This window comes from Artibeus jamaicensis, unplaced genomic scaffold, assembly GCF_021234435.1.
Source record: "Artibeus jamaicensis isolate MK-2021 breed Jamaican fruit bat unplaced genomic scaffold, CSHL_Jam_final contig_444, whole genome shotgun sequence".
Lineage (NCBI taxonomy): Eukaryota > Metazoa > Chordata > Mammalia > Chiroptera > Phyllostomidae > Artibeus > Artibeus jamaicensis.
In genome coordinates this window covers 3881778-3896534 of record NW_026521831.1, presented here as the reverse complement: position 1 = coordinate 3896534, position 14757 = coordinate 3881778, and the positions used below count along the sequence as shown (strand labels likewise).

The window sequence follows — 14757 nt, the reverse complement described above, 5'->3', positions numbered from 1 at the left end:
ACCCTTGGCCAGGTCAGTTTCAACAGCAGAGCTCTTACCATTCCCAGACCCAGGCCAGATGAGGCGGCACCTTCCCCCTTCCATCTCCTCTTCAGCCACAAATTCTTCTATGAAATTAGACTTTTTCTCTTTTTTAATCGTTGTTCAAGTGCCTCCATTTTCCTCCCACCACCCCCTCCCACCCCAGCCATCCCCACCTCCCACCCTCAACCTTAGCCCCCCTTGTAAATTAGACTTTAACGTGAGAAAACTATCACCCTCCTCCACATGACCGACAACACGGGGAGATGTTCTCATCACTTCCCGATCCTCACCGTCTCTTAAAGAACGGCTTTCCACCTGGGTGGAGGACAGTGCTTCTCGAAGTTTTTCCTCCTCCCGGGACTGTTTTCCCAAGAGCGCCCAGAGGAAAGGAACACGCCCGCCCACAAGACACACGCAGGATGATGGAGAGAGGCGTCGTTTACAATGGTCGAAAGTGGAGAACCCCAAACCCCGTCAGCCGGAGGAGGGTAAGCAGAGTGCAGACTGTGCACAATGGAAACTACAGAGTGAGGAGGAGAATTCGGTGCTGCCACACCCGCAACCCGGCAGCTTGCACAGATGGCGCACCGGACAGCAGGCGGCAGAGGTGGGCGGGCCCACACTCTCCCAGTCTCAGGTTTCGTCCACAGGACGCTCCTCAGTGGGCAAAAGTAACCCATCGTTGACAGAGACCAAACAGGCCACGTCCTGCAAAGAGGCGCTGGTGCTAATGGGGAAAGGAGACCGGGCGCCGGAAACGTTCCACAGCCGGATCTCAGCTGTGGCTCCTCAGGGTCAAGGCTAACCTGTGGTTAACACACGCGCACTTGGCACGTGCTGTGAAATCTCAATTTAAAGGAAGAACGTCAACAGGAGCCAACAGCCCAAGCTCTTCAGCTTCACCCAGGGCCTTACTCAAGGGCTCTACCTCGTGCCCTATGGAGCATTTATTCTACTGACACTGGCCATTTCAAAGAAGTGACAGTCAAAATGCCGTTACTCTGATACAGTTCATCCTCAGATCCATATTATTTTCACCTTTCTCTGTTATTTGCCATATAGAATGTCTGGAGAGACTAGACAAATCTCATAAAAACAGTTTATAAAGTTTAATGTTTGGAAGCAGTTATGACCTTTATTGCCTATAAAGTACAGCTGTATTTTTTTACGTGGCAAACTCTTAAATCACTTGACTCGTTCCTGCCTCTGCATTTCTCTCAGCGGTTTCTACCTAGAATTTGGATCCTACACGAGCCATTGAAATCCTTCTATTGCCATAAACTGTTATTCGTCTGTTTTATTGTCATTTACCTTTTCCCCATTTGTCTGATGTCCCCAACCAGCTTGTGAACTGGGGACTGCGGAGGGGCGCGGCTGAGCGTGCACCCTCCTCCCCGGGTGCCTTGGCTGCGATGGGCTCTCGCAAGTTCCCTGAGCAGGGAGGAAGCCTCCGGGGACAGCCCGATGGGTTCGCATCTGGCGCAAGCATCACGGGTTCAGGACCCCGGAGGGCACTGACAGGTGGCTTCTTTCTGAATCACGTGCTTATAAAATGCTCTGTATCTAAAAACGCCTTTCCTCCCACCTCTCACCTGGCCTCACACCCTTGCAGGGGACACGGGGCAGGATCCCCCCTACCACTTATTTGCATAAGTGTGGAAATGAGGCTCAGAGAGTGGCAGTGACTTGTCCCAGTCAAACACTGAGCTACTCAGGGAGACGAGGACCCCAGGGTGATGACGCCCAGACGATGCCCGTTCGACCGCACCCTTCCCAAGCCAGAGCGCTTCTTGGTCAAGGCGGGTCCCGTCTCCATCAGAAACTCCTCTGCAGTCCCTCACGGCCACAGTCTGGCTGGCGGCCCCCCAGGCCTCTGTCTCCGCCCTGACTAGAGCGCCTTGCAGGACCGGCCGGGAAGGAGGCCGCCCTGCAGCCCGGCACGCCACTCACTGGGGCCACGTTCAGACAGCACCGGGACGGGAGTCTCGCTGAGACTACACACAGGGTGTGTTCCTGCCTTTAAATCAGACAGGAGAACAAGCTGATGAGCTGGCCTGCCTTCTCTTCAGGCTGGATGCAGGGCTCGGCCACCTTCCTGCGGCACTCCCGGAGCAGCCCCTACGGGGGAGCAGTGCCTCCCCCCACCCCGCAAAGGAAACCCAGGCCTGTGTCGTGCGGGGCCGACACTGCGGGCTTGTCACGACCTGTGCCTGGCCCCACACAGAAATCATGTCTCTTTTCTAGTCACCCTCTTTTCTAGTCACCATTATATCGAGTCCTTGCCCGGGGCCATCACTACCCGGGCTGGGCGCCAGGACAGCACAGGCCAACCTCCCTCTGTTCGCGCGTTTCGGCAGGAGCCCTGAGCACACCGTCCACTGCTCACACCATTTCAGTGGCTTGTGCTGGGATACAAATCAGACCAACCGGGAGCTGGCTCTCCATAAATGTCTACAGCATGCCTGACCAGACGCCATGGCTACCAGATGAAGTTGCGTGACAGTGTGGATCCCTGTGGATGGAGAAGACACTTCAGATTCACACATGAATTGAAGTGCTGATGTACCAATAATGAGGTGTGAATTTAAGTCTCGGAGCAAGCAGGCCAACCAAACAGGCCTTGACTTTTTCCCGTCCACAGGAGGAACCACCAGACCGAGCGGCGCTGCCGTGAGGATCCAGCGGAGTCTCGCAGGGACGCAGATCTGGGCACCGAGTGACATGCTGCCGCACGCCAGGCCTGCTCCCTCCCTTCGGCCTCTGTCTCTCTCCCCCCTCACTGCCTCTTGCCACGGCATGCCACGCACTAGCCGCAAAGGGTAGGCTGTGCTGTGCCCTCCGCCCTCCACCTGGCAACCTTTTGGGCTTTCTTCGGCGTCAGCGGCCACCCCCACCTCCAGAAGCCCCTCCTGCCTGCCCACAGTCTCTGCTGTCTCCCCCGCCTCTGGGGGAGCCCCCCAGTTGCTCCTGTGTCCCTGCCCTGGCTCTGCTTCCCCGCTAGACCGAAAGCTGCTGCCCAGGTCTGACCCGGTCCTCACCTAGCAGAGGTGCTTGATCGCACGAGGTGCCAGCCAGAGGGGAAGGCCCGGATGCAGGGAGACTCCGTGGGACTGCACAGTGTGTTAGCGCGTGTGTGGGACGGAGACGGACCCTCCCCAGGGGCCTTTCTCGGCTTTGGGATGCCACTCCTGAGCGCTCAGTTAGCCTGGTCCAACACCCCGCTAACCCCAGATGGCTCCATTTCACACCTGCACTAACGTTCACGGACACGCTTCCTGTCACAGTCGCTGTATCTAGGTCGTCCCTCAGGTCAGTCTGCTTGCCCATTAACAGGAAGCCAACATCCTTCTGGTTCTAAAACCCTGGCCTCTAACTCACTTCGGACCAATGAAAAAGATCACCCAAAAGTGAGGACTTCAAAGCCAACGGTAACATTTCTGATGTAAATGCTGCCAAATAAAAACTGGCTGATTAATTTTAAATGACATCGTAGCATTTAAGGGAAACCATGAGACTGACACAGAGATGTCAAAACTCACCGGGGTCAGTCCTGCAATCGGCGGATCACTCAAATGGAGAGCTGCTCACCTCACAGGCACCATTCTGACGGCTAGTGAGGGTCACTGAGGTCAAGGCTGGCTGGGCACCGCCATCAACAATTCGCAGCTTGTAATGTCACAAGAAACATCTGCTCTGAGCTTGACTTCTGCATATGAAAGATTCCTGCTTGAAATATATACCCCAAGGTACAAAATAAACCCGTCTGGACTGAAAACTCGGATATAAAATTCATTTTGGTATGTCCTGGGTTAGAATAAGCTAGAAATTTAGGACCAGAAATTTCCTTTCTAAACCAAAAAGGCTGAAAGAGAGAAAGGCTGGTAAAGTCAGCTTAGGAACAAGGGGAAAGAGATCAAAGTGACATTCCAGAAACACCGAGATCATCCTTAGGTACCTCACAAAGTCGTCACTTCCAGTTTATCACCAGATCTGTTGATTCTATCTTAAAATACTCCTCAAATTCCCCAAGCTATCTGGTCTCTGGCCTCCCCGGTGCCAGGTTATCTTCAAACAAGCAGCCAACCGACCCCAGGCCCCCTGGCTCCTGGCCACGCAGCGCAGCAATTCCAGGGCTGAAAGCCCTCAGGCCTGCCCGCTTCCTTCCCTCCACACCCTCCCTCCCACCCCCGTCCTGCTCCCGGGTACAGGCCTTTCTGTTCCGACCTCTCACCTGTACACACAGTCCGGGAATTCTCTCCCCTGATGACACCGAGGAAGGTGTACAGACCCACCTCCTGGCTCATATGAACTGCGTGCTTACACTTTAAAAATACATTTGTACCTATTGGTGTCTCTGCTGCGCTCTCCAGTCTGAGAGTGAGATGGCGTGGAAACCCAGGCCCAGAGGTGAGCCCCTCGGGCAGGCAGCACATCAGCAGCTGCTTCAACCCCGCCCTGGCCTGAGCCACACACCACAGGCACCCGAGAAAGATGCCCGTGTCAGACTTGGGGAGCTGGTCCCTGCAGACCTGTCTCCCCCACCCGCCCTGCCCCACTTGCCCGTCTGCAGACCTTCCTGCACAGAACCCCTCAGCCAGACAAGTCTGCCTTTCAGTCTGCCAAGGCTCAGAGAGCGGACGCTGCCCCCATCAGCGCTGCTTGGTCTGCCACGGCCTGCTCACTGCTTCCCTCTCCGCTTGACTATCAGCTTCCAGGAGGCAAGGACCTCACATGACTTTTCTACCTCCCTACAGGACCTGCCCCTGATCGGGCAGAGGAACAAGTACTCAGTCAAACTGCACTATTAGCAGAAGCACAAGACCACTGCTACCAGTGTTCTCCCTGATGAGACGGAATGTAAATAAAAACAAGCACAGTATCCACACTGCATAACACTCCTAGTTTTTAGAACTCACCTTTTCTTTAGGGCTTAAAGAATGAAGTTGACTGTGAAGGGACATTACCTGACTCATCGTCACGTGTGACAAAACCCGAGGACTAACGAACACAGGCGAATCTAAACAGTAACTCGGGCAAACAGTTGTGATCGCGGGGCGTTCTGCTGCAGCCGTCTGCGCGGTGGAGACACTCAGTGACCCAGGAGCACAGCAGGCAGGGGGTCAGGAGGAACAAACCCGATGTCTAACGAGCACAGGCAGCGGAGGGCCCTCACTGGGTGCCACAGGAGCACAGTCAGGAGGCCCGGCTAGAGGGGACTGGTGGTGGGACACAGGAGCAGAGCGGGGCGCATCGCCTAAAAGCAGATCAGGTGGAAGGGGAAGGCGACGGCACCGTGTGCTTCAGCGGAGGACCCCGGCAGTGAGCGTTGGGCGGGGAAGGGCCGAAGACAGGGCCGACAGTGTCAGGGAAGCACACTGCGCGTTCCCGGCCTTCCTCAGGGCGCAGAGGAAATCTTACTAACAGAGAAAAACACAGTAGCCCACGAGAACACAAACCAGTGATGTGAACGGCTGCCAGCTGAACTCCTTCCTGAAGGCAGAGGGTCTGGTCCAAACCGAAGATTTTGAACTTGCCTGCCTCCGCAATCACCTGAGCCAACTCCTAAAATACACCTCCTCCCATTGACACGGGCACACACCCTCTTAGTTCCGTCTCTGCAACTCGCTAACATGGACTTGACTAGGGGATCTACTCACGGTGAAGAAAAGCCTCCCTCGGTAAGCGATGCCTGAGCTGAAACCAGAAGACAGGGAGGAGGCAGGCAGGCAGAGAACTGGGGGAAGTCCCAGCAAAACGGCAGTAGAGGGCAAAGCCCTGAGGCCAGATGAAGCTGGGCCAACCTGGGGAGCAGACTGCAGTGGGGGGGGCACATTAGGAGGCGGCTGACGCAGGGGAGAAGGGGCTGTCCCAGCAGCAGCCCGGCCTCGGAGACTATCCTGGGTGCACCCAGAAACCAGCATACCAACCTACGACTTTCACCGCACCTAGGGCAAGACTGAAAAAGGACAAGAGAGGAGAGGGGCTGGAAGGAAAATGAGTTCCAAAACAAGAGAAGTGACAGGAAGAGAGCCTGGCCATTTTAAACGAGTCCTTTCCAGAACCCCCTCCTGCCCCACCAAAAAAACCATACCTTGATTATTGAAAGAACGTGCACACGTGACCGTGGAATCACTGCTGATCTTTCACAAAGCGTGGAAAATTAAAAAGCTGTCTGACCACAAAACACAGGCACACATCTCCATAAAGAAATAAAAGGAGGAAGCTAAGGGCCACAGGCCACAGATGTCTGCTCCCAGCCCTGGCAGCTACCAGAAGAGCATTAAACAGATGACCTGAGCAGGGGCACTCGGGTGGCAAGCCGGCAGGGGCTCTGTGCCCAGGACGTGGCAGCAAGGCATGCAGCACGCTGGTGGAGGGCACAGGCTCGGAGTCCCACCTGAACTGGGGGACGCAGACCAGCTACCGCCACGGCAGTGAGACCATCACGGGTCTGTCCTTCACAGGAGAGTAACAGTGACCCTGCCCCTCACCGGGCTTTAACAGAAGGAAATAAAACCATGCAGTGTCCAATCAGAGTTTTAGTAAATGTTACTTGTCGCTGGCTGATTGCTTTATCCAGTCAACAAATACTGACTGAGCATGTTCTATGTGTTAGGCACATTCTAGCTGAAACGGAAGCAAGGCCCCTGCTCTCGGTGAGCATACAGTCCAGCTGCAAAGACAGACCAACAAATGAAGACACGTATGTGCTTTGGAAGAAAGAGCAAGGTTCAAGGGTGGGGCTGCCAGGGCACGTCTCAGACTCAGAGCAGTGGCCCACGGAAGACTCACCAACGGCACGTCTCAACACTGGACACTACTGGACACTTCTGGACAGGGGCTCCAGGGCCTTTCGGTAGCCTGGGCAGGCCAGGCCGCCCTCACGAGCACAGCCTTCTCGTCTCCTAACTGAGTGGGTGTGGCGGACCGGCCGCGCACGGCGATGGTGAGCTGGACTGCTGAGGCGGCCGTGCGCTCAGTTCACTACGTTACGGCCCTGAACAAAATGCAGGCAATAGTTATGTTAACATAATTACCTTCTCCAGTGTCGCATTTAAAAACAAAACCAGAGGGTCCTCCTCAGGCTTCTCAGCTGAATGTACTCTTCCTTCCTCCTTCTCAAATTGCTGTTTTTAAAATCTATGCCCTTAAACGTGACTTTTTACTCAACTAAAAATACGTCCCCAGAAGGTGAGCTTCCGACTAACTCTGAGCGATGGCTCCAGCAGGGGCCCCCACGGAGGTGTGGCTGAAGGGACGCTTCAGTAGGAACAGGGGACTCGCGACAGACAGAAGATGGCACACGCTCTTCTCCTCCGAAGAGAAGAAAGATGATGAGAGGAAGGCTCACTGGAGGCGCGTCTGCCGCCCTCGGAAGAGCCTCTCTAACTACCATCCCCCCGAGGGAAGGCGCTGCCTTGAGCGGGGCTGTGGTCTGGCAGAGCCCAGAGGACTGTCCTAGGTCCCCAACCCTGCAGAGGCCAGGGCAGGCCGGGCACCACTTCTTCATTCCCCAGCCGGGTGACTGGCTCACGCTGAGGGACTGTCCTTTCTTCGCTGGTGCACTGGCTGGATCCCAGGAAATGCCAACGGGAAAGTCAAAGCTGGCCAGGTGGGTGCAGAAGGGACAGCAGGGCAGCGCTGGAAGAACTGCTCTAAACAGCAGCTGTTATATTACATGGGCGCTTTTGGGGATAAGCCGCCCAGCAGAGACTTCTTGCTAAAATGAATTTCCACAGCAGCACAAGATATGGTCCACGTCTTGAACAGGATGAAAATTAGATATGTGTTTAAGATGAATGCCACGTCCTCTTCCAACCGTGTTGTCTGACGAGGTCCGGGCATGGAGGACTCGAGTTCAAGGAATTCGTTTCCGCAGTGGAGAACGTGGATCCAAAATGGGTTAACAGTTGGCTGTTGTAATTATTTTACTCTTGCTACTGAATATAGGCATTATACTGCACTTACTTATTCCTGCGAAAATCACCCAAGAGGAAGGGTCAGTTCAGGGGAAAATTCCCCACAAAACTGCCTGAAAGGATGGAAAAATCCCCACAGACTCCCCTCTCCCTTATACAGGGTGTACGACAGCCAGGGCGATATAATTGTTAACCATAAGGGAAAACATGTCAAGTTGTACAAATTACCCTGGTTTGAGCAACTTAAAGCGATCAGGACCGCCATGGTGTACCAGAAATAAGAAAAACAAGTTAGATCTCTTAAATCAACAGTTAAGGCCAGTTCATAAAGAACCAGGTTGTTGTTGCAAACACAGGTTGTGCTGCCAACAGTTGAGGGAAGAACAGATCAGAAAGACTTTCCCACGACTGTTCCTCACCCACAGATACAAAGGGTCTTCCAAGAAGATGAGTAGAAACTATATAGACCCCAACCCACAGCCCAGGGGTATGGTCGGGACGGTTGAGATGCACCTGCAGGGCAGAGGCACCTGTGGCTGGATTTCCGGTCTATCTCTCCTTACATGTTTGTTTGGGTGATCAGAAGGTGGTGGGATTGTTAGACACCTGTATTTCAGGTTCATTGATTCGCACAATTCCAATGAAGTTGTTCAAAATAATTTCTTGACCAGAGAACAAAGTCCCTGTATGTCTAAAAGTTGTTGGAGTAACAGCCCCTCCTTTACCTTGAATAGGAATATATATCAATTAGACAGGCAAAGAAATAAGAAAAGCCGGTCAGCTATTACAAACTAAACACAGAGAAACATTTTAGACAGAAAAGGACAGATAGCTAAGTTAGACATCACAAAGGCCTTATAATAAATTTATTATTACCTCTACTCAATCTAGCATATCCTTTTGCCCCATGACAAGTTCTGAGAAACTTAATATACAATAAGACATTCAAATTCTGTACATACAGCTACTTCTAATTGTCTGATTTATGGCTCTCCTGGTCAAAATAATCTTTGTTTATTATAACTGAATCTATGGGAACTTTCGTACTTTTACTGATTACCTTTGTATTGATTTTTTCTGCTTAAATGATCATGTTATACTGCAAATGTTAATCACTACCTAAAATGAAAATATAAAAACCTGCTTGTACTTGCAATAAACGGAACAGAGCTTCACTGTCCTTTGAGGCGTGTTGTCGTCGGTTACCCAGCGCCGACGCCTTACCCACCTCTCAGAAAACCCTGGACCCTGCTGTGGCTGGACCCCTAAATAAGGGCACAGTAAGAACGTCATCTTAATACACTTCACACAAATTCTTAATGGTCAAGGTCAGCTACCAGGAACAAAGGACAAAGGGCAGGGCGTTTCAGCAGGACGGCCGGAGGCTCTGACGGAGACAAAGGAAACTCTCCAGAGAATGTGCGAGCCTGGGCGGAGTCTCCCAAGGTTCTGGTGTTTCTGCATTTTCCACATCATTAAAAGTCAAATTGATGAGGATAATGATAAAAAAGAGAACGAAGGGCTTTACCCCAGCTTTCGGGGAAACCACGGGCCTCCGGGCTCCCTCTAGGAGTGAGGCCTTTCCTTCGTGAGCGCCTGGAAGGAGCCTCCGGCAGCAAGCCCAGGGCGGGCCCAGGGCGGCCCCAGGAGCGTGGCCTCCAAGTCAGCAAGCCATGGCAGGGGCCGGCTGTCTGGAGAGGACCAGTCGGACTGGTTTCAGCAGGACAGCTCTGTCCCTAACACCAGACTGCTCTGTGTCCCAAATCTGAGGCTGAAACGGCCTTAAAGACAGGCAGAGGCTGGGCCAGCCGGTGGCCAGGACAGGCTGGGGTCCAGCTGACCTGCTGTGAAGCCAGCCCAGGCCTGGGCGCCCTGAGCCTCAGGCATCCTGCCCCACAGTCAGATTCCTATTTGCAAAGGGAGGAGTAACCTCCCTTACCGGGTGACTGTAAAAATTAAAGCTGCACCAGGGAGGGTCGCTCTGACCAGGTGGTCAGGTGGCATGGGCATCAGCTGCAGCTGTGGGTCCCCTGGCTGTGTTCAGAAGCCGCTCCAACCCACCTTGACCCCCTGCCCCCATCAGCCCTGCGAGGACACAGTGCAGAACGCCACCGCACCACGGAAACAGGCCCCTGGCGACTCAGGTAAAGACCTTGGAAACGGAAATCATTCTGCCCCTTCTCCATCCTAGAATCGCTACCCAGTTCCTGTTACCATGACCCAAGGGACACATCTCAATGCAGTGCTGCTAACTCACGCTCCCCCACCCCACCGCTGCCCTTCACAGCGCCTTCCCTCTGCTCTTCTGCAGCTCTCCGCACCCCTCACCCCTCACCCCTCAGTCAGGAGAAGATGCGACACTGCCATGACGCTGGCGGAGAACAAAAATGGGGCAAATGGAACATAACTGCCCCCAGGGGAAAATGCCAGTGGGAGTGAGGTCAGGAGAGCTCTGGGCTGCCCTCATCTGCCAGCAGCACTTTGGAAGGTTAAAACTCTGGAACAGCCCTGACCAGGGTGGCTCCATTGGTTGAGCGTCATCCCACAGAGCTAAAGGTCACCGGTGTGATTCCCATACCCACAGCTATGCTTTCAACTTTGTACTGTTTACAACTGTCTTGGAAGTCTGAACAATTATTTCAAAATAAAAAGCAGAAACATCTTCTATCCCTAGAGATACTAGCCCCCGTCTCCCAGTGGGGCATCTCACACTTGAGAGACAACAAATACTAGCTGTACTAATCAACAAATACTAGTTATACTAATAAACAATCAAGAGACTACAGTAGGTTAAAAAAGAAGACAGTAAGTCCAAGGTCAGGAGGAGGTGGTTTGTCTGGAAAGGGGGCTCCCGTGGGTTTCCAGGGAGAGGGAAGAGCCAACGCAGCATGAACACTGATCGCAGAGCGCCCCTGCCACCTGGGAGGAGCAGTGTGGGGGACAGCCCCGCAGACACTGACCCCAGGGGAGGAAGTCACACAAATGCCCCACCTGTGGTCCCTTCCAGCATCGCTCGAGTCCACAATTTACACGCACGTCCACACCCAGCTTCAGATGCTGCCGTAGAGCGCTGCAGTCCCAGGGAGTGGGATCTTTAGAGGGAGCTGATGCCTGGGGGTCTTCATTCCGACTGATGGTCTCTCCTGAGGCCCTGTGTGTGGACAGACTCAGCAGGCAGGTGCAAGCATTGGGTGAACACAGGCTGAATCTATCTCTGGGGATTCACATCTGCTGCCGCTCCCTGTGGCTCTGCCACGGGAAGACACACAAACAGTGGAAGAAGCGACTGCCTGTATTCAGCCACGACCACTACAGAAGCCAGGAACCAAAGTGAAAGCTTCCTCTGCCCCTCGGTGGCCCTGTGCTGAGCAGGACCTGCGCATGGCTAGCCGCTCCAGTCTTCTACGGAGACAGCCCCAGCAGGGTAGGAGAAGCTGCTGCCTGTTCAAGGAGAACTGCCGACTCAGCTGCCCACTCGTCCCGAAGCGCCGGCAGGACGCGTGGACAGGCTGCAACGGATGCATACTTTGTCGCGCAACTCCCGGCAGTCGATGCACACGCACGGTTCTCCACCCGCACACCTTCCCCTGCACCTCTCCGACTGTCTGATCAACACCAAAAGGGAAACCCAAGTAAAGCGGGTCAACGCACTTCAATTATGAGATTGATGAGAAAATAGTAATTTCATTCGCATGCCTCTGTCGTGTTAAACCCTACACGCGTGCACTTACTTACAAGAGCACCATGTTCAAGCTCAACACCACAGGAAAATGTGCCCCTAAGAGAGCGCTCACCCTCAGCACTGGCGGGCACCCACCCCGCACAGCAGGACCTGGTCCATTAGATGGGATTACCAATGAATCGAACAGTTCACTCCCGGGATCTACTCGTTTTTTTTCCGCTGACGTGAATAAAAAATATTTGGACTATCATTCATATATGTTAAGTCAAAGCTAATATAACTTGCTTCACTTTTACATAATCACATTACTTCACAGTTGGGTTGAAGCCAAATCCTACTTTTCCACTGATTTCCTTCACAAACGCCCAACTTGGAGCTGAACTCTGGAATGTCCTAATCTGCTACAAGTATTTTTATAGGTTTAAAACTCTGAAACAGCCCTGACCAGTGTGGCTCAGTAGGCTGAGCGTCATCCAACAAAGCAAAAGGACACCGGTCTGATTCTCGGTCAGAGCACGTGCCTGGTTGCAGGTTCAGTCCCCAGGCCGGGCATGTACAAGAGGCAACTGATTGACGTACCTCTGTGGCATCAGTGTTTCTGTCCTTCTCTTTCTCCCTCCCTTCCCTTCTCTCTGAAATTAAATAACATCTCTTGAAGAAACAAACAAAAAACTGAAACAGTTGTGTCATTAAACTAACTTCTGCCACGAACCCTCTCTCCTGCCCTGGCTTTCCTGTCACGAACGGACAGAAAGTTCACCATGTGGGGCCGTCAATGCACAAGCGCCTTTCCCAGCCTCCGGCTGAACCACGTTTCTAAATTCAGCTTCTGGAGTCCGGGCATCCACCATCCTCAACCCCGACTGCTCAGCTGCAGTACGAGGTCCCACCAGGGGCACTTCATCCTAACACAGGGCCAGGCAGTCCTCACTTCCCGCGGTGGGTGGGGGCTGGGACTCTAACCAAAATGACAGTGCGGACACCCATCCTACCGCAGGCCAGCTGATATAAACAAGGGTGAAATTCCCACAGCACCTCATCAGTGTTACCCACGCCGAATAGAATGGTTATTCCAGGACCTGCTTGAGGCTTCCAGTTACCCACTCTCATCTGTTGAACCGCCAAAGGACAGTGTACACTGAACATCTCAAGAGAAATACAATGTAAACACAATGTACAAAACATAAAAATCCATAAAGCTCAGGCCCCTGCTGCCACCAGGAAGACCAGCAGAGACCCAAACAGACTGTTTCCCCCCCCATGGAAAAATTATACAAATTCATTACAAAGATTTTGAAGAACAAGACTGGAAGACCCACCCAGAAAGACTGTTTAAAAGAACTGGTAAAGCAAGTTAAAGACACAAAGTAATGTGAACCAGCAAGTGGCGGCCACTGGAAGGCCCTTGACCAAGGACATATGGTCGAAGGAAAAGAACACAGGAAGTTTGTTTTCTAGTTTTCAGGCGAGAGAGAGAAACCCTGAGATGAAAGGGCAACGCAGAGAAGCGCACCTGAAGGACCGCCGCTAACTAGCGGGCGGACGCCCGTGCCGGTGCCAGCCCCCTTTCGGGATGAAACCCTGAGGCAGCTGCATGAGCTTTTCAGGGCCGTTCTCCTGGGGGCTTGGGATCACCACCAGACACGTGGAACGGAGACACGTACTCGCTGTCACATGTCTGGCGCTCCCAGAGCTGTGGTGGCAGACCCCTGAGCCAGCACCAGCTCAGAAGAAACCCAGCAGGCTTTGGATCAGACCCCGGGCTGGGCGCAGGCCCGTGGAAGGTCACTTTAAACAGGAGCTGTAACTAAACTGCACAACTCGAGCTGCAGAATTTGGAACCCCAAACGGTATACAAGTGTTTGTGATGCAGAACGCACGCACTCCTCTGGGAAGAAGGTTCCCCAACCGTGAAAAAGGTTAATGCCCCCCCCCAAAAAACGTCCCACTGAGGACGGTCACTGTAGTAAAAGTATGAAAACGGTGACCGTGAACTAATGTGACAGCACCCACTCTCTCCCTGAGCGATAATGTGCCGATGAAGTAATCTGCTAAAAAGGAGCGAAGCCCCACTCGCGCCCGGGAAGACAGGAGAGAAGCGTGGTTTGGCACTGATCCGAGAACGTGGGGCCGAGAGAAAGTAATGGCACTACCGCACTCACGTTCCTGTCCACTCAGGGCTGCCACTGATGACTCCGAGACGCAATGTGAACATTCTAAAGCTAGACAGACAGCTCGACTCGAAATACGACATTTTAAAGCCCTTTGCTTCGGCCTGTTTTTCCTTGTCATGAAGCGTGATGCAGAAGTCCTCCACCCCACGGCCACGCCTGCCGGCTGTCGCACAGAGCCGCTCGTTCTGAAACCAAAGCCCTGGTCATGACCTCTTCTACAGAGCTCACCATGCCCTATTTTCATTCGGCAACGACACCCTTCTCTGCTGCCTATCTGCACTGACGTTAAGTGACAGTCACATGTTCTCCTCCTGAGAAAGCCCCACATCCAGACTGCCCACACCATCGGAGTAGCCACACTGTCCATGGGAAGCTGTGCCTGTCCCGCTTCCCAGGTTCCCAGGACACCCTGGGGGTCACAGGAGAGAAGGAGCTGTTTTCCTACCCTGTCAATCTGACTTGACACTATGTCATTTAACACAATTTTTTAAACTATTAAAACAAACATTTGTGTTAATGTTTAAGATTTAAAAACATGAAACCAAAGACCAGCAACAACAAAACATGAGACTTAGAAGCCATTCTGGGCTTGAGATGGGTCACTTATGAATGGGAGTTTCTTAGTAGAAAGGATTAAGAAATACTAACACAAGGTACTGTGGGGCCAGGGAGAGAAGCAATCTCAAAAAAACCAAATGCACCAAACCACATGGCCTCAAGGAGCGAGACACAAAAGGGCAACCCAAGTCAAGCACTTGTATTCCAAGTCCGGCTGTACAGAGAGCCTCACACAAATCGACCCGCTCGGTCTGCCCGGCAACCCCAGGGGTGCGGCGTTACCCACTGTACAGGTAACAGAACGAAGCCCAGACTCGCCCAGGATGACTCGGCTCCTGGAGGTAAAGTGGGGATTCCTACGCAGCCGGGCCAGCCCCGAGCCCACCCTCCCCGTTGCCAC

The 14757-nt window shown here is 53.1% G+C and overlaps 1 protein-coding gene across 7 annotated transcripts in view; it reads right to left on the bottom strand.

The window, feature by feature from the left end:
* Positions 1-14757, bottom strand: part of SETD3 (SET domain containing 3, actin histidine methyltransferase) — a 59917-nt gene that overhangs the window by 31374 nt on the left and 13786 nt on the right. The window lies entirely within an intron of this gene.